Here is a 24142-nt window from a genome sequence, read left to right on the forward strand (position 1 = left end):
AGGTTCTGCCCTCCGAGTGGGTTGGCGCCTCGCTCCGGACATCCCCCAGGTCGGTGCCTCTGTGCGGTGAGGACGAAGCAAGGGCCCGGTCACTGTGGTGCCGCTGTTGGTCGGTTACTCGGTCAGACGGGCAGCAGTTCCTGGGCTCTGTCTCCGCCCTATCACATGGGGGAACCTGGCAGCAACACGCACACGATGCTGGAGGAACTCAGTAGAGGGGAGCAGATCGGGCAGCATCCGTGGAGGGAAACAAATAGCCGTTTCGGGGCAAGCGCCTTCATTGGCATTGGAAAGGAAGAGGGCAGAAGCAAGAATAAAGGGGGGAGGGGAGGAGCACAGGCTGGTGGGTGATGGTCGGGGGGGTGGAAGGTAGGTGAGGAGGGGTGGAAATTAGGTGAGGGGGAGGGTAGGTGTGGGGGGCAAGGTAGGTGAGGGGGTGGGTAGGTGAGGAGGGGAGGGTAGGTGAGGAGGGGTGGAAGGTAGGTAAGGAGGGAGGGAGTGGGAATGATGTGAGAAGCTGGGAGGGGAAAGAGAAGGGGTATTGATTTATTATTGTTACTTGTTACCGAGGTAGTGACAAACTTGTCTTGCATACCGATCGTACAGGTCACTTCATTACACAATGCACTGAGGTAGCACAGGATAAAAACAATAACAGAGTAAAGTGTCACAGCTACAGGGAAGTGCAGTGCAGGTAGACAATAAGGTGCAAGGTCATAACAAGGTAGTTTGTGAGGTCAAAAGCCCATCTCATGGTATAAGGGAACTGTTCAATAGTGTTATCACAGTGGGGTAGAAGCTGTCCTTAAGCCTGGTGGTATATGCCCTCAGGCTCCTGCATCTTCTGCCTGATGGGAGGGGGGAGAAGAGAGAATGACTTGGGTGGGTGGGGTCTTTGATTATGCTGTCTGCTTCACCAAGGCACTGAGGTAAAGACACAGTCCGTGGAGGGGAGGTTAGTGTCCGTGATGTGCTGGGCTGTGCTCACAACTCTCTGCAGTTTCTTGTGGTTCTGGGCAGAGCAGTTGCCATACCAAGCCGTGATGCCACAGAGGGATAAGGGAAAACCAAAGGGGGGAGGGGAACCAACAGCTGGGGGAATTATTCCATTCAGTAATTACTGGGAATTGTGGAAATTTATTGGAATGTGAGCTGTGCAGAAGTTTTGTGTGAATGCCAGTTCTGGTTTATTGGCCTGCATTCCGCTGTAGGATTCTGCGTAGGCTAGTAGCTTAAGATGGCTCTGGCATCTCTGTTACTCCAGCATAATAACGTCCTTGGCTGTGGTTACTTTGACACCAACACAAAATGCTGGAAACATTCAGCAGGTCAGGCAGCATCAGTGGATACAGAGACACGAGAGATTGCTGATGCTGGAAATCTGGAGCAACACACAAAGGAGCTGGAGGAACTCAGCAAGTCGGGCAGCATCTATGGAGGGAAATGGACAGTCAACATTTCAGGTCGCGATCCTTTATCTGGACTGATCTAGAGGAAGGGTCTCGATCGGTGGATACAGAAACGGTTAACTTTCAGGTTCATCTCTTTTTCATCAAAACTGGAAATGTGAGAAGTCAAACGCTCTTTGTTACAGGAAGTAAATGTGGTCTCTCCCTTTCATGGGCCTTCCATTTCTTTTCTCCACCTTCCCTCTCTGCATCTTAAAATGAATTTGATTCCTAACTCTTCCATTTCTGATAACAGTTGAAATGTTAACTCTGTTTTTCTCTCCGTGAATGCTTCCTGACCTGCTGATTATTTCCAGCATTTTCCGTATGCACAGTTTTTCTTTGATTGATAAACTGATGCATTTGAGAGTAATGTGAGAGGATATAAGCTAAATTTACTGATATTAAAGAGGTACAGAAACAATGGGACTTAGAGGTTCACCACCCAAATCCATGAAGGTGGAGGGATGCAGACACAAGAACAAGCTGATTGCAATGTTAATCAGCTGTTTAAGCTTGCCTTTTGAAATAGCTGGGAGTTGTGCTGTTGTGATGCAGGTCATAATTCAGCGCTGGAAAATAGGCATTTGGTAATGCTTATGAAATCATTTATATAATTATTTAAATATCCAGAGTTACAGAATATTACAGATATTTGAAATCCAGTATTTTGAGTATTTTAGGTAAAATAGTTATTTCAGAATAAATGAACACAAAATGAGCCACCTTCTTGTAGGTGATCAACCAAGTATTGTTGAAACGGCCAAACAAGCCAGATGACTAACAAACTTGGACTTGTTAAAAGTCTGATCCAGGATGTTGACACAGAAATGCAATCATCCAAAAGGAACCTAGGTGATCTGATAATTAGTTTCAAATCTAACCTGTCATTCCATACATACTGTTAATTGAGCCTGTTTGCAAAGACACAACTTCCAATTATAGAATCCTCTCATTTCAGTTTCCAGAATCGTTTTGAAGATCTGACAAAGCTTAGAAAGGAAAACCCGTGTGTGTTAAAACATTCTTGGAGGCAAGGAAGATGTGTGATGTTTCAGATGGATCAGAATTCTTGAATATTTCTGCTTATTGGATCCAGAATCGACTCATTAGTGCTTAACACCAAAAAGACAGGAAGCTTCCAGGCTTGAAAACATTTTGTGCTGAAGTTGGGACAATTTCTAGTGGCTTTATTACCTCCGGATTAGAGAGAGGAAAATCTGTCTAGGTTATCACTCCAGTTACACCAGCAACAAAAAAAAAACATTGGATCTATTGTTCTTAAACTGAAGTATTTGAGATGAGAGTCATTGACTTGAAACACTAACTCTTCCCCTCTCCACAGATCCTTCCTGACCTACAAGTATTTCCATTTTTTTTCATATTTCCAACAACTGCAGTTTTGCTTTTCATATAAATGAGATGTCAGGTGAGAGCAGGATTATAATAGTAAACTTATGGATATTTACATTCAATATGTAAAGAGTACCCAGTGAGCCTGTGTCTCCTATGAGGCAATAAAGTACCTTCAACAGCTGTCAGTATTGTCAGAAAAATTTGCTGAAGAAAAGCATTAGGCTGAATTTTTTTAAGATAATAGTGCCAAGACAATCTGGGTCCACACAGTAGAATTGGAAATAGTTGTACTGTTAGCTTTAAGATGGTACATGCATCAGATCAACATTGAAGATTGGAAGGAAAATAGCTCATTCAGCTATTCATGACTAATCTCTGGCTCATTTCATTTACCTATTTTTGCTTCATACCCCTCTTTATCAAAATCTATCAGTATCAAGTGCTGAAAATATCAACATCCACACAGTTTTGCCAAGATGAATTTTCAAGATTTGCACCATCCTTTCTGTGATAAGTTTTCCTTTACTTTATTCCTAAACCAGCTAGTTCTAATTTTGAAGTTGTACCCATGATTGTCAGTACCTCTGCTGGAGGATATAGCATCTCCCTTATCATATTTTCATCATAAACATCTAACTTAGATTACCCCCAATCTTCTGCTCAAGGGAGTATCAATCTAAATGTATGGAAGTCGTTCTCGTAGGTTAACCCTTTTTATAAGGATTATAATTATGATAAGTTGCACTGTCCTCCCTCTGAGGCCAACTTATCTATGAAAAACTGTGGTGCACACCAGTCTAGGTGGGATCTGACAAAGGCTCTGTACAACTATAGCTGAACTTCCAGTCCTGTCTTATGATAAAGACCAATGTTCCATTAGCCTTAATAGCTTTGCACTAGTTTTCAACGATTTCTTTATTTGAATGTTCGAATCCTTTTGCTTCCCACAAGTCAGAAGATATTCCAATTTGTTTTTTCTCAGATCCAAAGTGCATAACTGTACCCCTCTTTCATTGGATTTCTTATTGCACAGATTTACCCAGCTGTAATTCTCTTCTGCATCTGCAAAAATTACTGTGTGTCCTCTCTCTGCTATCTCTAAACGTGGATTAACATTTCTCTATATAAATTCTGAGCGTATTCCTGGGGAACACATTTATCACATTCCATCAATCTCTTTCTCTCCACCTCCTAACCAATTGTATCCAAAGAATCCAATTAGGGCAGCAATCTTCCTAAGATGTATGGTATTGGAACAGCGAGAACAAATGCAGAAAATGTTCATTTTCCCCAATCTGGCTACAGGCCTCGTGGTGGGTACACTAAAAGAGAAAATGTGTCCTTTACCTAATTGTGTAGCAGTATGAAAAAAGTAATGCAGAATGTAAACCCCATCTCAAATGATTAGCTGAGTGGATAAGAAGATAAAAGTTGGAAGCAACTACCAATTGTTTGGGCCCTATACGAGACTAAATCTGGAGTAGGTAGACTTTTTTTGGTCTCTTTGCCTAAGAAAGAATGTAGGCCAAGAAATTCCAATGTAGCTTCATTAGTGCAGTAATAGCAATGGTGTGTCAATTCTGTTTTGGTCCTACACCTGCAAATTTCAGCAGGTGCCTCAGCCAGTTGAGAAGTGCGGGGCTTGGATAATTGACTGACATTGGAAGGGAGGCCAGTGAATCAGGTGGGAGATCAGTGAGTTGGGAGTGAGATTGCTGGGAGTTGCCAAGATCAGAGTTGCTGTGAGGTAGGTGGGTGGGTGGGTGGGTGGGTAGGATCAAATGGTGGGGTGTTGGTGTGGAAACAGCATTGTGGTTCTAAATTTTTAAGCTAATATCCCCTTAGAGAATGGAATGAATGTTGACTAAATTGATTCTTGGAATAAGATGGTTGATGAGGAATTGAGTGGGAGTGGTCAAAATCTTTTATAAGAATGAGAGAGAATCACAACGAAATCTACACAATTCCTTGGTTTAATAGGATGGCAACTGATGGGCTGTTTGTCATAGCAGGAGTGTCACAGTAGGGGTCACAGTCTCTAGGTGACAAGTGAGTCATTTAGGACTGAAATCAGAGGAAGTTTCCTCACCCAGATGAATATGAATCATGGGGAATTCTGTGTTTATTGGACACTATGGGAATTGGGGACTGAGTGGGAAAGTAAAGATCAGCTGTGATAATGGAGCAGTATGTGTGTTGACCTTTCTGATCCTATTGTTTTTTTGGTAATTTAGTTTCATGAAGTTAAAGCAGAACATGTAATTTCCTTTTGCTCCTCTGTATTTAACCTGATAACATTAAATGATTAGTTATCAGGTTAATTGAAGTAAAGCAGGAATAAGTAGTGGTTAGTTTCCCGCCCATCATTGAAAGACAGGAAATCTTCCATTATTGTTCAAGATCTGACAGAGTCAGCAACAACCTTTACATTAAAAGGATGTCAATGTATCTGGAGGTACTGAAGAAAAAGTGACATCTTGTTCTGCAAAACTTCATTAGTGGAGCTTCTTGCTGTGAAACTGAATGAGGACTTAAAGCCTTTATCTTGGTAGCTCAGGAAACCCTACCCCATCATTGTGGGAAGTTTATCAGGATTGCTTCAAAGCAGCAAATTATCTAAAATCCCCAGGGGAAAGCAAATGAAATGGCAGGCATAAGAATAGCCCAGATTAGCAGCCAGCCTAGCAAAATACTAGGGATACTGCTATTAGATTTTAAAAGGGAAAATTTGCTCCGAATCTCTTCTTCATCCTAACCAAGGTGATCTGGAGAAGGGAATATAAATTTACATGAAACATGAATTTATTGTAAATAAGGTGACACATGGTTGGAATCTGAACAGCTCTAGAATTGAAATAACTCGTTGTAGCAGTTCTTCCCTTTTTCCATGGGAGCTGTTGATCCTTAGGATGTTTTCAATTTCAAATTAGAGGAGAGATGCATATTAATTATTTACATATGAAATGTATGCGAGATAGAGTACATATATTTTGGATGTTTGTTTTATGAAGTCGGTGCAGATCTTTAAACAATTTAAGCAGTGAACACTGGCTTTTTTTTAAAAAAGAAGTGCAAGTTAAGAATTCTACATTTGTATCTTTGTGCCGTGTTATAATTGTAGTAGAAATGGACGTGAGTTTACAAAAGCTATCCATTTACATACAGTATGAGGTATCATTCCAAACTTGTTAGTGCCCAATTAAATCATGCTTTGGGCTCTGATTGTACAGTTTACTGGAACAAAAGCAATGTTAATAAAAAGACATACTAAGAATGTGTGGCTGGTAATTTGAGTTTCCTCTCAACTGATAGAGGAGTAGGAGACGATCCTTTTTAGGGTAGGAAAAAAGTAGGATGGAAACCAGCCCAGATTATGCAAACAATAATTGCCTAAAGGCAAAAGAGGAGATTTTAATAGCAAAATTTAGAAAAAAATGCTGGATTAATCCATTGGACCATGAAAATTTATTTAAGGAAAAACAAAGATGGATGAGTTGGGTCCAAAAACAATGTGACACACTTGGGAAGGAGGACATTAAAGAAAATAAATGAGGTCTGTAATTTAAAGTCAGAAACTGGATTACATGGCACCACATGTTCTTGTTTTACACAGTCTAATTTTTACGAAGAACAAAATATTGATCAGGGAGTTCCCATGTAGATCTCAAATACCACTTTCTGTTCTGCAGTTCACTGTGCATATGACACAATGCAAGGAGGCATGCAACATATCTGGTCAGCACCTCTGGAATTTTCATTTACACTGGAGAGGCTCGAATAAAGAGAATGCAGTTTGACGTAATGAGGCTACAAAGGAATAACAAAAGGTTTAAGAGAGGGGAAAATATCTGGCAAAAGGAATATATGAAAATGTGAAATTGTCCATTTTAGCAAGAAAATTTTAAAAACTGAGGTTGAAGAGTTCTGAGATGCTGAGGGAACTGGGTGTCCTACTACATCATTTGCAAAAGGCTACTCTGCAGTTACAGCAAGTAAATAGGAATCCTGCCAGTCCCATTTCTCGATGCCCCTGCAACTTATTCTCGCTCATGTATATGGCAGGACACAATGACATAGCAATTATTGCTGTTGCTGCACAGCTCCAGTGTCCCGGGCCTGATCCTGACATCACATGCTATCTGTGTGGAGTTTGCATATTTTCTCTGCGACTGTATGGGTTTCAACTGAATGCTCCAGTTTTCTCCCACAGCCCAAAGACGTCCTGGCAAAGTAGTTTGTTACTGTAAAGTGCCCCTGGCAGGACAACTGAGGAAAGTTGATGGGCACTTGGGAAAAATTGGACTTCAGAGAGATAAGTGGGGGAGAGGGACTGATGGGATTGCTCTGAGAGCTGGCATATACTCGATGGACTGAATGGCTTCCTGTGTGGAAGCCATTCAGTCCATCGAGTATATGCCCATCAACTCCCTTTTGTATCCTTTAGCCAGTTACATTGGCTAAGGGTTAATTTACAATGACCAATAAACCTACCAGCAGATCTTTGGGAATGTGGGAGGAGATCGGAGCACCCAGCAGAAGCATACAAACTCCACACAGACAGCACTCAAGCTCAGGATCAAAGCCAGCCCCCTGGAGCTTTGAGGCAGCAGCATTAACTGCTTCACTACTATGCTTCCCCAAATTCAGAATACTTGCACATATATACTGTAGTACATTCATATGTCACCATTGTCAATGCAAGACATTACCATGACATTATTTTTCCTTTACATACATTTAAAGAGGATTTTAGATGGTTCCAACCCTTCAGTGTGCAATGGCAGCAGGGCGTTAAGCAGCACTTGTTATCTGGTCACCCTAACTGCAATGAAGGAGACGATGTATTGGTAAACCAGGTCTAATACAACAACTTCCATTTTTAGTGTAGAGGGCAGGCACAGTAGTGTAGCGGTTAGCGTAATGCTATTACAGCGCCAGCGAACTGGGTTCAATTCTGGCCACTGACTAAGGAGTTTGTACGTTCTCCCCATGTCTGCATGGGTTTTCTCTGGGTGCTCCGGTTTCCTCCCACATTCCAAAGACGTACGGGTTAGGAAGTTGTGGGCATGCTATGTTGGCGCCAGAAGCGTGGCGACACTTGCGGGCTGCCCCCAGAACACTCAATGCAAAAGATGCATTTCGCTGTGTGTTTCAATGTATATGTGACTAATAAAGATATCTTATATCTTAGTATTAAGCTGCGTGCAAGGAACAGAATAGAGGATGGGTGTTGTTAATTTCATTATATTGATGATGATATTAGCACTACATTGACATTTACGTTTGACTGTGGGTCCACAAATTTCCTGAACTTCGTGCAGCTCCCATTTAAGTTGAAATATATCAAAGGAAATCGTATCAACATGCTATATGTAGCTGAGTAATTGGCATAGAATCTAGCAATGAGGAGTGCCACCTTATAGCTGTTCTGATGAATGAGAAAGATTTTGTTCACTGAATTTGCACCACATACACTGCTGAGTCCCTCCAGCAGATTGCTTGTTGTCCAGATTCCAGCATCTGCAGTCTCTTGTATCTCTAATTTTGTAGACTGGAGGATTATTTGAAACTAAAAGTAGTTACAAGTAATCTCCACTTGGGGTCTCTGATCTATTGGTTCACCATGGGTGGCACTTGTATTGTGGTGCTTTGGAACTCATATCAAGATTAACAACAGCAGGAGAAGGTCCAGTGAGAGACCCAGTTTACTGCGCACAAACCTGCAACTGCAAGTGAGAAGGGATGGAGAGCTGCAGTGTGCAGAAGGCTGTGTCCATCAAAACAGATCAGATAAATTTTCCTGACGTATCAATCCATGTGGTCTCAGAAGACTCAATGTCACAAAAGGCTTTCAGAGACATTTGCAGGCAATTAATGGCTGTCAAAGTTATCATTCCCATCAATCTCTGCCTCACAGTCCTCTGCTGGAGACTTTTTCAGGATGTCGAAGTTGGCCACTCAGAAATGTAAGGTGACTGATGCCAAGGCGGACAATTTTGTTGACTCTGCTTGTGATAACATCTATTTGAATGAGTGAGTGTCCAGGCATGCAGCTCCAACTGGATTTTCCAGTTGCTCAGTGTCCTCCTCTGCATTCCCAAGAGTGTTAGTCAACTTCAAAGATGTCTTCATCATCAAATGCTAGTGCTGTGAAACCACAAAGAGATCTTTATGTAGGTGTATACATAATCCATTCAGTCAGTGGCAGTCTATCCTCTTGGATCTCACTGCACTTCTCTGACTTCTGACTGGTCAGATAAAGGGATCCCAGTTAAAACACAGCCAATGATTGAGATTTTAAGTATTTTAGTTTTCAATTTTTTTTGACTTAAGGAAATTAATTGTATTTTTATTTGTATTAACTTTCAAATGCTTATGAATGTCAGCAATTTCAATCTCTTAGATTATTCTGAAAGCCAGTAAACCTGGAGGATGAGTTTAACTGACAGTCAAATCCATTTCTGGGGGTGCTGTCTTCCACTTATGCAATGGAAAGTTCCTGCATTAAATTGGGTCTCACTGATCAGCTGGAAGCTGCCTTCTTCACAGAAGACTGCACTAAGGGACCTGTTTCATCTAAGAATGGGCTTCATGGACAAGCAACTGTAATCCCAGAAGACCTTTCCATCAGCAATAGATCCAGGCCACTATCAGATCCCATCTCCCAACAACTGCACCCCTATCCTCTTGCAATGTACAGCTCAATTACCCACCCAAAATGAACCACCATGACTATAAGTACTTATATTTAATATGCACATGTCCACCACGCTGTCAGACATTTACCAGTTTACACACATTCCCAGCTATTCAACTGTGGCAGGAACATCACTCAACACAATGCAGCACACTCACCCATGCACATTCCTTTCTCTCGCAAAAAAAAGGACACACTATTGCTACCACCACAATGTTCTGGATGAGAGAGTGCTGGCCACTCTTGGAGCATGGGGATTTGTGGTACAGAGATCATTGAAGATTCTGGCATCAAATTTGCTTTCTCAAAAATCCACTTCCATGTCAATGCTTAATCTGTTCTGATTCACTCCCATCTTGTTCCTTCTCCTCTGCGTCACTCTTCCCCTTCTGTATTTCTTCCCAGAACTCCCAATAGGCCAAGCCTCAAAGAGAAAGGACCAAGAAGAATTGACTCCCATTACTCAATCCTACACTCACAATCACCTGCTCAGATTCATCCACATGGTACATATACTACACTCACTTGCATAGATTTGAAATCAGCATGGAGGAAAATAAGATCATGTGCATAATTCTGATTTACAACCTTGTCACGATAATAGCTCTAATTCATATCTTTAATTTCCCACAGAAACTCCAAGCATTCTGCAGGTTGACAATAGGCACCCTCTTTTCAGGTGACCATTTATTGCTAATCACCCAATTAACTGCTAACTGACAATATAGCGTATCTACTATGGACTGTAAAAGGAAGCAAAAGGAGGTTACACTGTTGCACAGAGTGCAGCATAGCAGGAGTGTGAACAGAGCACAAAAGCTGTGACTGTTGGTGCATGGGGGAGTGGGTGACAGATCACATTCTAAAGTTCAGATTAGTTTTGCACTTAGAATTTAACTTAAACATTTAGATTTTAACCTAACATTTAGAATGTACTTTTTTGGGCAGAGTTGAAGTGAAAGAAGCTGATTTCAGATCCTGAGGGACAAGGTCCATTTTGAGAAGTCAAAGAAATTTAAAATTTCACAACACAGAAGGCCATTCAACCCATCAAGCTGGTGCCATTGATTGTCATTGGTGCATTTCAAGAAGAATTTTCTGCAAATACTTAATGTGTCAGATAGATATACAGCAAAATTCTGCAGCGAATACTAAGATGCATTGCTAAACAGATGGAAGGCCAGACTCAGGTGTTATAGACATGGTACCAATAGACATAGGAGTGTATTAACTGGTCACAAGTGAGACAGACCATGGTTCAGGTAACACTACAAATGGAAAACAGCACAGCATTGGTCTTGTACAACAACAAACAGCAAGTGTGTCATCCTCAATTCTTGTTCAGCAGGTAGTTTAACTGCGTCACTGATATTTGAATCATAGTTTGACACTTAACACTGCCACTGTGTCATTATCCTGAACACCCCCTCTCAATGCAAGATTTTACAATGAAGCCATTCAACAGAAAATGAAGACAACAGAGATTAGTCTTATGTCTTCTTGGACAATCAGTTCTGTTCTTAATGATTTTCAAGACCAGGATTCAGTCCAAGGTTCACAAGCAATGACATCCAGAGTTGGTGGTGAGGAAAGTTTTCAGAAATCGTAGGGGTCATTGGTTTCAAGGACTGTCTGCCAGTGTCCAGTACTGGTGCTGGTGAGGCCTACAATCTCCGCTCCAGTGCATTGGGGGAGGGGAGGGGAGAGGAGCCAATGAGTTGAATCCCCATTTGGGGTTGGGGTTGAGGTCGTGTCACCCAAGTCAGTGGCTAATCACTGTTGCCTGGAGTTTGGTGGTTGGATCGGGATGTTGTGGTCTGGTGATCAGTTCGTACACAGGAGTGTTGTAAGTGAGTTTGAAGAGGGTTGAGGTCACTTATTGTAGTGGGTTTGGAGGAAGTAAAAGACAAAGGAGAGGGGTAAGTAAATGAATTAAATGTAAAAAAGAAGCAGGAGTAGGCCATTTGGCCCTTTGAGTTTGCTCCACCATTCATCAACATCATGGCTGATCTACCTTAATGCCACTTTCTTGCACTATCCCCATATCTCTTCATTCTCTTAATATGCAGAAATCTATCCATCTCTGTTGTGAATGAACCCAATGACTGAACCTCCACAGCCCTCCAGGCTAGAAATTCCAAAGATCCACCACCCTCTGAGTGATGAAATTTCTCCTGTTCTCAGTCCTAAATAGCCAACCCCTTGTTCTGAGACTGTGAACCCCTAGTTCTGGATGTTTCGGCAAGAAGAAACATTCTTCCTGCATCCTGTAGGAATCTTGTAATTTCTTCTCTTTCTTCTGAACTCTAGAGTATATAGAACAAGTCCACTCAATATCTCCTTGTATGAAAACAAAAACACCATTCCTGAAACCACTGCACTCCCTCTGAGGCAAATGCTTCCATTCTTAGGCAAGGAGACAAAAACTGTTCACAATTCTCTGGGTGCAGTCTCACCCAAGGCCCTGTGTAATTGCAGTAAGACGACTTAACCCCAGTCCTCAAATCATCTTGTAATGAAGGCCAAGGTAACATTCGTCCTCCTAATTGTGTGCTGCCTCTGTATGTTGGCTTTCAGTGATGGGTACAAGCAAACCTTTGAACATCAACATTATACAATGTCTCATCATTTAAAAAGTACTCTGTTTTTCTGTTTTGTGCACCTTTCCACCTTATATCATGTCTGCCATGTTCTTGCTCACATATTCATTAAAGGCAATGACCCTGAGTTGTGTTCCTAGACTGGGGCTGAGACCTGCTCAGGGAGGTCACCTTTGAATAACTCTGCCATGCAGATAACAGCCTTATTAAAACCTAGGAGATACAAGAGACTGCAGATGTTGGAAATCTGGAGCAACACACAAAGAAGCTGGAGGAACTCAGGGGGTGAGGCAGCATCTATGGAGGGAAATGAATAGTTGACATTGCACCAGTCCTGATGAAGGGTCTTGGCCAGAAACATCAACTGTTTCTTTCCCTCCATAAATGCTCCCTGACCTGCTGAGTTCCTCCAGCATCTTGTGTTCGTAACTCCAGAATTACCCAGGCAGTAAGTAGATTCACTTCTGTCTGCCAGTCGATTGCTCTGTCACATTTTTTATGATAACACATAATATGTGCAGTGCCTGTATGTGCATGGGTTATACACCACAGTTCCAAACCATATCTGACACCCTTTGGTTAATAGTGGTGTACCAAATGGATGGCACAGTGGATGGCCACCAAGTAAAGGCACCGTGACAGTTGTCAGCATTTTAAGCGTCGAACTCTCATCAGCTGAGAGATTCTTTCAGTCACATTTTTTCTCAGGTTTGACATGCAATATCCACAAAACAATATGCCACAGTCAGTGGCAACTTGCACCACCAGTTCCACCACAATTACGCCTGAAATGTTTGTGAAATTGTGTGCTCTTTTTGCCTGCTGCTCTCTGACAAGATTGAATAACATCCAACTACTTTAAAGAGCTCACATAGCACTAGATGGCAGACTGCTGCAAGTATCTCCAGCTCCAGCCTGGTTGCCCCAAAGTACAAGAGCTGATGCCTCTGGTTATTATGATAGATATTGGCAAAGTGGTATCCACACTGTTCTGCATTACAATTGTAGCTGGCACAGGTGACAGCCCTCCCTGAAGATGTCTTTATGGAAGTGCAAGTATCTCTTACAACATTCCTTACTGAGGTTCATTTGCTCCCTGACCTTACTGGGCAGATATGGTCTCTTACTGCAAGCATTCTCCCATTCCTCCTCCTTTTGCCTAATGACATGTGTGTTTGCATGTTCTCGGATCACTCGCCATTCTGTTCCCTCAATATAATGGCCACTAAAATACCCATGAATTGGAACAGCTAGGTTGTGCAGAAACCTTTTGATTTCAAGGATACTCCTCTATTTTATGTCAGCGGCCATGACTCAACAAGGATGTTACATTTTTTCGAGGAACTTTGAGAATGTCCTCCTCAGTAGTTTCTCTGTCTTCATGGAAAATCTCTTGCTGTGACGGGCATAAAGATAATGTGCCTGTTCACTAGACCCACTTAACTAAGGTCAGAGTTTCAAAGCTGGAGATGTTAACCTGGAAGAGGACAGTGGTATTGATTACCCTATCCTGCCAATGAATTGTTAGGATTTTGTGGAGACCGTACTGGTAGTGCTACTTTAGTGGTTTGAGATGCATTTTAAACTGTCCAAAGCACTCAGGAGGCAAAGGGTTACTGTTAGATGAAAATCACCCAAAACTGCAAATGCTGAAAACCTGAAATAAAAACAGAAAATGCTGGGAAAATTCAGTTGGTCAGCCAGCATGTATGGGAAGAGAAACAGTTAATGTTTCAAGACTGGGACCCTTTATCACAACTGAGAAAGAGAGGAACAAGCTGGTCTAGATTGCAGAGAAGGTGGGGGAGGACAATGGGTGGAACAAAGAGAATTTCTCTGATAGGGTGAAACAATGTGCCCATTAAGGGGCAGTTAAACTCATTTTACTCTGTAATGTGTTGCTAATTTTGGGAAATATGGCCCACTGGGATATGCCCTGCATGCTGGAATGTACAAGTAAAAGAAAAAGAGAGGGGTGGCAGGCAAAAATGGCCAGTGCTGATACAAACAGAAAGACGGAGCAAGTTATCTAAAATTGAAGAATTAAATATTCAATCCTATAAGCAACAATTACCCAGAAGAAAGATGAGTCCTGAAGAAGGGTCCTGATGCGAAACGTTGACTGTCTATTTTTCTCCGCAGATGCTGCCTGGCCTGCTGAGTTCCTCCAGCATCTTGATGTTTTTTCATGAAAGATGTGTTATTGTTCTTCCCATCTCCTCTCCTCTCATCCCCCATCCTTTATTCCATGGTCCACTGCCCTCTCCTACCGGTTTCCTTCTTCTTCAGCCCTTGTCTCTTCTACCTATCACCTCTCAGCTTATTACATCTCCCTCCCCTCCCCCACCCACCTACCTTCCCCCTCTCACCTAGACCTGCCTATCACCTGAACTCACCTATCACCTGCCAGCCTCTGCTCCTCCCCCTCCCCCCCACCTTCTTATTCTGGCTTCTGCCCTCTTCCTTTCCAGTCCTGATGAAGGGTCTCAGCCCGAAACGTCGACTGTTTGTTTCCCTCCATGGATGCTGCCTGACCTGCTGAGTTCCTCCAGCACTTTTTGTGTATTGCTCCAGATTCCAGCATCTGCAAAGTTTCTTGTGTCTCCATTATTGTTCTTCAAGCTTACTTTGGGTCCTGTTGTAACATTGTAGGAGGCCACAGACAGAAAGGTCAGAGTGAAGTGATGAATGAAATGGCAGGCAACCAAAAGCTTAGGGTTGGTCTAGGGGACCGAGAGTAGGTGCTCTGTATCACCCAAGGCTTCTCCATTGTAGAGGAAGCCACATTGTGAACACTGAATGAATACATAGATTGGAAGACATGCAATTGACTGGCTGCTTTACCTGGAAAGACATGTCCCTGGATGGTGGGAAGGGATGGGTGCCGCATCAAACTGTTCTTCTTTCCACAGGTACTGCTGGACACGCTGAGTTTGTACAGTGTTTTCTGTTTATATTTCAGGAGCTCTGCTGCTTGGTAGAGTTTGGTGCCAGCTATGAGATCTTGCTCTTCAAACACTCCGTTCTTCAATCCACCACAGGTAACACTGGTGTTACTGAAGGAAGTGGTGAATCTCTGTGCTTGCTGACTGATGGTTCCAGAGAGTGGGAGAGTGAAAAGGAGGGTGGTGGAGGAGGAGGGAGGATGGCGGGACAGAAGGTGGTGGGTAGAAAGCGGAGTGGAGAGGGGAAGAGAAAGGGAGTGAGTATTGAAAGGATGGGACTGGGAAGAGGGAATCAAAGGAGGGAGGGGATACAGAAGGTGCGGAAGTGGAAGGAGGATGAAGAATCAGCTGTAGGCAAAAGCATGAATGATCTGTAAAGTTTTGTGTGTGAAAATGGAATACACATACAAAGTGTATGTGCTAAATGTAGGACCTCCTTACCATCTGGCCAAAACATCGCTCCGAAATGTCATTGGTATACCTTTGCCAACCAACCTAAAAAGAAACCATGCAAGGACATTTCCCATTCTTAAAAATGAAGTTCAGAACCTCAGGGTTCTCAGGGACAACCCAACCACCACCTATCCCCACAAACCACAAATGAAGTCAAAATGGTTGGCACTATGAATACAGCCACCACGTCACAGTGCCAGAGACCTGGGTTCAATCCTGACCTCAGGTGTTGCCTATATGGAGTTTGCACTTTCTCCCTGTGACCGCATGGGTTACCTCTGAGTGCTCTGGTTTCCTCCCATTATCCTAAAAACCTGCAGGTTGGTAGGTTAATTAGCCTCTGCAGATTGTTCCTACTGAGTAGAACCTAGGGAGAGTTATTGAGAACGTGGGGAAAATACAAAATGGGATTAATGTAGGATTAATGGGGGGTTGATGGTTAGCACAGGCTCAGTGGGCTGAAGGAGACACAAGGGACTGCAGATGTGGAATCTGGGGAAACACGCAGGATGCTGGAGGAACTCAGGGGGTCAGCATATCTGGAGGGAAATGGACAGTCGATGTTTTGGGTCGAGACCCTTCATCTAGACTGACAGATATTCCCAGTACCGAGACAGCCAGTATAGGGTGGAGTATAAAAAGGTGGAGGAAAGGGTAGAGCAAGAGCTAGCAAGCGATAGGTGGATCCAGGTGATAGGCAGATGGAGGGTTGGAGAGTGGAAATAGTGCCAGAAGCTGGGAGGTGATTGGTGGAGGCAACAGAGGACTAAAGGTGATGGAATCTGATAGGAGAGGAAGGTGGAGCCTGGAATCAAGGGAGGGAGGTGGGGAGGGCAGATGAGAATAGGGGGGAGGGGAACCAATGGGAGGAGGTGTGTGGGTTATGGGCAGATGGAGCGGGTGGAGGAGAGGAAAGAAACTGGGTGATGGCGGCTGGGGTGAGTGTAGGAGGAACTGGGTAGATAAGGAGAGAGAAAAAGAACAGAGCAGGAGCAGGTAACGAGAAGTTGGAGAATTCAGTGTTCCTGCCGTGGGATTGTAGACAGTGGGCTAAAGATCCTGTTTCTGCGCTGTACATCTCCCTGGTCAAACAAAGGCAGAGTTCCAGTTGAGGATCTTTACAACACTGTTCAAATCTACAGTTCTGAAAAATGTTAACCATCCAGCAAGTACATGATTTCCTTCTACAAAACGTGAATCAAAAGTAGTTTGACAAGCCATGTTTCCCCTCTAAATCTGGAACAAATAACGTTGAATATTATGGGAGGATAAAAATTTATATTTTTTTTGTGAAGGCTGCTGAATAATTTTAAAGTTCTAAACAATAAATCCCTCTTCCATCAGGCATGTGGAATTTATGTTTGCCAAATAGTCACAAGGAATACTCTGGAGCAGATTGTTTTTAACTAGCCATTTAAATTACCTACATAATTCGACTCAGCAGTATACCCAAAGTGCTTTTATCTTGGTTCATGTGCTTGTAAATAAAGCATTCACTTGGATTCACCGCTGTTTGCTTCTGAAGACAGTATTAATATGCATATGATGAAATACTGACAGAGTTTATTCCCATGAATATTTCCATGAGGGGCATAAAAGAAACCATGTAAATTCTGAAACTTTCACTTACTTGTCTCTGATAACCTGGAAAATTCTAGTTGCTTGTGAATGTTCACGCTTCAGCTTACTGTTATAGGTATAACCTACACAATTGTTTCTGTTGTGTTTTTAGATATGTTGTATAAGTTGTTATGCTTTAAGTTCTTTCTGTGAGCAGCTGCTAATTCAATAGATACACAAAAGGAGCCACTTCCTGCTTTTAGAAATTCACTCTTTGCCAAAAATAGCTTCTGCTGTAGAGATTTAGTCATTACTGGCATAAGGGGAAAGAAATTCTGAAAATAACCTGTATGCATTATATACTATGTAGGGCCACAATTGTTTCTTATTAATATTAATGTGGGTGTTTCAGAACTGAATACAGGAAAAGCTTCAGGCCACTGATATTTCCAGCCTTTAAATTAAGGAGCTGGTACATGATTCGTGAAAAAAGGGTGAAAAAATTGTCTGTTTTCAGAAGCTTTTTATTATTGTTAGATTTTATAGACTCCTAGAGGGCGGAGATGTTTTTAGGGAGACCTTTTCTTAATGATCCCTGACAGATTACTTGAGCATGTTCACCATTTTGCTATCAATATCAACTACAGAAGCCTTCTCTCAATGTTTCTCAGGAATAGTCATTTTTGAAATGCTATATTTCACAGGGAAGAATAAATAGTCACGTGCCCTTTCAGTCAATATAAAGGCAGATCGCAAGAGGACTGCAAAAGCAGCTCTGTGCATGTGGCAGTGATTTCACCCTTTAATTGAAACAAGGAAAACATTTTTAGGTTTGTGGTAAGTTCATGGCTCGTTTTAAAAAATGTCACTTTTGATGAATCAAGCATTCTCCCTCTTTTCATCCACTGTCAGCATGGAAAATTTCAATATAATGTCCATGTCTGTGCAGAAATTCACTCAACTCGAGTGCTATACTTAAACTTTAGCCTCTGAAGAGCAATTCCCATTACATTTCCTTTGTCTGCTTCTAAGTCTAAGGGTTGACATTGCAGAAGTATATGAAACAATTAACAAAATGTAAAGGATAAAACTGTAGCACTCATAAAATGCTGGAGGAACTCAACAGGTCAGGCAGCATCTACAGAGGGAAATAAACAGTTGACATTTCGGGTCGAGACCCTTCATCGGGACTGGAAAGGAAGAGGGCAGAAGCCAGAATAAGAAGGTGGGGGGAGGGGGAGGAGCACAGGATGGCAGGTGATAGGTCAGTGCAGGTGAGAGGGGGAAGGTCGGTGGCTGGGGGAGGGGGGATGAAAGGGAGTGATGTAAGAAGCTGAGAGGCTCCACTGTAAAACTGTAACACTAATTTTATTAGATTGGAGCAGAGTTCGAAAGCAGTAAAAGACAAATTCAAAACAATATTAGGAATTTTTCGTACAAGTGATCAACACATGAGATTGACGTCCACATGGATAAATGGAGACAACTACTCTGGGATCAATTAAAAAATAACAAGAAGTCAGAATAAGGGAACAGTTTTTTCTTCCTGGATAGGCAAGGCACAGCTGGGGAAGGGCAGCATGACGCATCTAGTAGAGCTGTTGCCTCACAGCTCCAGCAACCTGGGTTCAATCCTGGCTACAGTGTTGTCTGTAAGAAGTTTACATGTTCTCTCTGTGACCATGTGGGGTTTCCTCCAGGTGCTCTGGTTTCCTCCCATATCCAAAATACATGTGGGTTGGCAGGTTAATTGGTGTTGTAAATTGGCCCTAGTGTGTAGGTGAGTGGTAATTGTTTTTTTATTATTGCATATACCGAGATACAATGAAAAGCTTTTGTTTGTGTGCCATCCAGACAGGTCATTCCATACATAAGTACATAGAGGTAGTACAAAAAGGGAAAATAAAACAGAATGCAGAATATAGGTGGCAGGCGTGGCAGTGTAGCGGTTAGCGTAACACTATTACAGTGTCAGCGACTCAGGTTCAATTCCCGCCACTGTCTCTAAGGAGTTTGTACGTTCTCCCCGTGTCTGCGTGGGTTTCCTCTGGGTGCTCCGGTTTCCTCCCACATTCCGAAGACGTACAGGTTAGGAAGTTGTGGGCATGCTATGTTGGCGCCGGGAGCATGGCGACACTTGCGGACTGCCTCCAGAACACTCTACGCAAAAGATGCATTTCACAGTGTGTTTTGATGTACATGTGACTAATAAAGAGATCTTATCTAGTGTTAATTACAGAGGAAGTGCAGTGCAGGAGACAAATAAAGTGCAAGGGCCGTGACAAGATAGATTGAGAGATCAAGAGTTCATCTTTATCGTATAAGAGGTCTGTTCAAGAGTCTAATAACAGCGGGATAGAAACTGTCCTTGAGCCTGGTGGTATGTGTTCTCAGATGGGAATGTGGGGAGAATAAAATTGGGATTAGTGTATGATAAGTGTAAATGGGTACTTTATGGTCTGATTCTGACTGGATGGGCCAAAAGGATTGTTTCTGTTCTGTGTGACCTTATGACTCTAATTAACAACTGTTCATGTTTATTCATACTAATCATGTCACTTTTTGATGTATTATTAAATAGGAACATTTAAACCACCAATCCAGGACAGAGATGAACAGAGTAAATGTGAAGCCAACCAGACATTAGAAATTTAAAGTCTATTGAAGGACTAAAAGTCTAAGTAAGGACTTCCATAGGTTTGAGGACTTAGGACAGAATGACCAGAATAGAACAGGGAAAGAGCTGCCAATTGATGAATTTCTAACTTGGAAGAATCAAATGATGAATTTCAGAGCAATAGTGAACAATAATGGACAGCAGAGAATTTTTAGAACTTGAAGATGAAAGTAAAGGTTCTTCTTACATATTCTAAGAATGTGGGAGAAGTAATAGAAAAATATTATTTGATTATAGTCTGGTAGGAGCTAGACCTTCAGAAGCCCTCGCATTTTGACCTCGCACAGAATGTTACTCCGGGAGACAGTAAACAGGTGAATGGGTGTGTCCACCTACAGGTTATATTGCATGATATGTTTGGTATCCCGGGGAGTCAAGCTTAAGTGGAGTTTGGTGAGAAAGAGAAAAATTACCATCAGTTTGAACCCTTCATCTATAGTAATGTAAAATAGGCAGTGACAGAAAGTAAAAGCCGAAGAAAAAAGAAATAATTTGTATTTTTTCATTTCATGTTCTTATTTCCTTTCATCACCTCAGAATGTTCCAATCATGTTTTACAGCCAATGAAATATTTTGAAATGAACTATAGAAATATCCTAATTCATTTGATGGAGGTGGTGGGCGTTCAAAGAATCTTTCTTGCTTCACAGGATGGTTAGTCACTATGGCTCTGGACATTTTTGCTCCAAAGTGAAGCAAAAACAAAAATAAATAAACAGATAAACCAATTTTCATCAGTGGTGAAAAACACCAGAGTTCGGAAGAAGCAAATGTAGAATTTCAGAGTTGTACTGATTAAAAATAGAACTTAATTTAACAGTAATGTGCTTCAAATTTTCTTTCCCTATCTTATTTATAATGTGTAACTCTGTAGGGTCTTCATTCATTTCAGGTTTTATCAGTCTTTCCATCACTCTTCTGTAATTGCCCTACTCCTGAATCCAACTGCCACGTCTAGGTTCTTGGTTACAAAATCACCACATATTGCCAATGTTGACATTTACTGTCGTTGCACTTTCACCAGAATCTTCACATGGCATCATCTAACCTATTATGTTACTTTTATGGATTACAGTTTTCCTGCAACTTTACAACTTGGTAACTACCAGGCCCTGAATGAGCAGCTCAGACAATATTCTGCTGTCTTGTTCTGAAATCGTACATAAAAAGAAACAGCTTATCTCAATCTACCATACAAAATATTTTAATAATTTTAAACACCTCAGTCATACCACTACGTAATTGGATATATTTGAAGGGAATAAAAGCCTATTGTACATCTCATAATCTAACCTTTTAGCACAGATATCAATCTGATGAATCCATTACTGTTCCATCCTTAAAATGCTTAACACCATTCAGGCCTGATTAAGTGGGACACCACCTCTCATGTTAAACATTCACTCCCTCTGCCAGCAGTGTACTATCTACATAATGCACTACAACAACTTGGCATGGGTACTTGGACAGCACCTCCCAAGCTCACAATCTTTACTTCCTAGAAGGACAAGGGAAGCAAGTGTTTTGGAACACCACCATCTGAAATTTCTGAATACTTCAGATGGTGATGTTCCAATGCACCTGCTTCCTTTGTCATACACCATCTTGTTGTAGAAATATATCATAATTCCTTCATTATTGCCGGATCTTAGTTCTCTACACCTATGCAGCAACAGTTCGAACATACCTTCACCAGAAAGATTACAGCGGTTCAAGAAGATGGCTCACCACCACCACCATAGAGTTATGGAATCATACAGCATGGAAACAGCCCCTTTGACCCACAACATCCACATTAAACATCCATCGTTTTATTCCTGTTGTATCCCCATCAATTCCCTCACCAGATTCTTCTGCTACCCAATTACAATAGTCAATCAACTACCAACCAGTATGCCTTTGGCATGTGGAAGAAAACTAGAGTACTTGGGGGGGGGGGGGGCGCGGGGGGAACCCATGATCTCAGGGAGAAAGTGCATACTCCACATGAGTAGCAACCAAGGTCAGGGTCAAGCTTGGGTTGCTGGAACTGTGAGGTAGCAGTGCTAACCACTACACAATCTGCCATCCTATAGCACCAGCCTACATTCCATGCCTCAAGAATGCATAAAAATTGTTATTGTTTTTACCTGTACTACCTCAATGCACTCTGTACTGACTCAATGTAACTGCACTGTGTAATGAATTGACCCGTACGATCGGTTTGTAAGACAAGCTTTTCACTGTACCTCGGTACAAGTGACAATAATAAACCAATACCAGTATTTTTGATGTGCAGTAGTTGTGGTAATGTAGGTTCCAGGGTGACCGGTTACCATAGCTTCCACTAACAGCAAAATGATAACAAATTTGGATAGAAATCTGTCCACTTTTATGTGCTAACCACATGATGTTGAACTTGGTTACCGAAATTAGTTCCACTAACTTCAGTGCAACTGAATTTCAGCAATGGATTTGATTGAGCATCCATATAACACATCCAGAGTACACAGTAGAGGACAAAATCTAACAGCAATCATAATCTGTTTTTAATGATAAACATTGACCAGGATACAGAGATATCTCACCAAGTTAATGCCATGGGATCTTTCACATCTCTTGATTAGGCATACAGAGCCTTGGTAACATGTCATCCAAAAATCACTACCTCCAACTAGTGAAATTCCATTACTTCAGTACTGGATGTGTCAGGCTAGATTCCTGTACTTGGGTTTGTGAAGTGGGAGTTGAATTTTTAGCTTTCTGACTAAAAAACATAAGTCAGAAAGATAAGAGTTCAACTCCCACTCAACTAACTGATCCATGGCTGACACACCGAGTTTTGGTAACCCCAGCTAAGGTGCAAAGGGAGTATACCAGTTTGCTTTGGTGACCCAAGGCTGGAAGGGAAATGATCAGCAATTACTTTTTGGAAAGTACATCAGCAGTAAACAGAACCAAGTTCCATTGTGAATTGGTATGGTGGAGTGAGCCTAATAAACCATAAATGATTCAGAGTTACATTGTACAATTTCAAAATTGTCAAATGCCATTAAACCTGAGAATAAACAGTGAAGAAATCAGGAATAGACCTTAAGAAGACATTGTCAGGCAGATGGATTGAGTAGTGCCCTGGAATCCTATGTCCGAATCATTAACGTTTCAGAAGCACCTGTTGTACTGAGCCCTCGGGGACTTCACTGTGTGCTTCTGGTCCATTCTCTTTTATGTTCCTTAGCAATTTTGCATACATGTTGCTCTTGCCCCTTTTATCCCTGGGGCTTTAATTCTGCTGATGTTTAATATATGATGCTGTGATAAACCAGTTTTGAAAGTTCACATACAGAGCAAAGTTCATACACACACTGCCCTTGCCCTTGTTCTGAGAAAAAATAGTCATAAAAGTGAAAGGACTTACATACAATGAGCGGTTGTCAGCTCTTGGACTGTATTCATTGGAGTACAGAAGAATGAGAAGGGACCTCATAGAAACATTTTGAATGTTGGAAGGACTGGACAGAGTAGATGTGGCTAAGTTGTTGAGTTCAGGACAAGAGGGCACAGTCTTAGAATTAGAGGGTACCCATTTAGAACAGAAATGAGGAGAAATTTCTTTAGCCAGAGGGTCGTGGATTTATGGAATTCATTGCCACATACAGCTGTGGAGGCCTGATCATTGGGGGTGTTTAAGGAGGAGATTGATAAGTATCTAATTAGTCAAGGTATCAAGGGATATGGGAAAAAGGCCGGGAATTGGGGCTAGATGGGAGAATAGTTTTAGCTCATGGTGAGGTAGCGGAGCAGACTCGATGGGCCGGATGGCCTACTTCTGCTCCTTTGTCTTATGATCTTGTGATCTAAAAAAAAATGACGTGGTACATTTTGGCCTGAGAAGAGGCAGTAAGTGTTAAATTGTAGGGTTTTAAAGCAGATGAAAGAAATAAGAAATTGTGAAGATGTGAAGATATTTAAAGGTAACCAGCCAATTTTACAAATTAGTTAATATGGAAAGGCTTCATTAATTAAAAGTATGATGAGGAATAATGCTAACTTTGTTTAAAGCACCAGTGCAGCCCGAGCTGGCCTAAATATCTAATTCCAGACTCCACATTTTGGGAACAACTGGAAAGCTTTGAATAGAGTACCGAAAAGATATACTAGAATTGTTTCAGGGATGAGGAATTGGAATTACACAGATAGAATAAAGAAGCCAGGATTATTCTCCTCAAAGCAGAGAAGGATATTTGATACCCTTCTTAAAATAATTGGGGGTTCAGATAAAATAAAGAGAAACTGTTTCCAGTGTCCAGAGTCAATAACCACAAAGCACATGTTCAAGGTGATTGGCAAAAGATCCAAAGGCAACACGAGGAAATACCATTTGTCATGATGAGTGATTAGGGTTGAGTATGCACTGTTGGGCAGGA

This window comes from Pristis pectinata, chromosome 28 (genome assembly GCF_009764475.1).
Source record: "Pristis pectinata isolate sPriPec2 chromosome 28, sPriPec2.1.pri, whole genome shotgun sequence".
NCBI lineage: Eukaryota > Metazoa > Chordata > Chondrichthyes > Rhinopristiformes > Pristidae > Pristis > Pristis pectinata.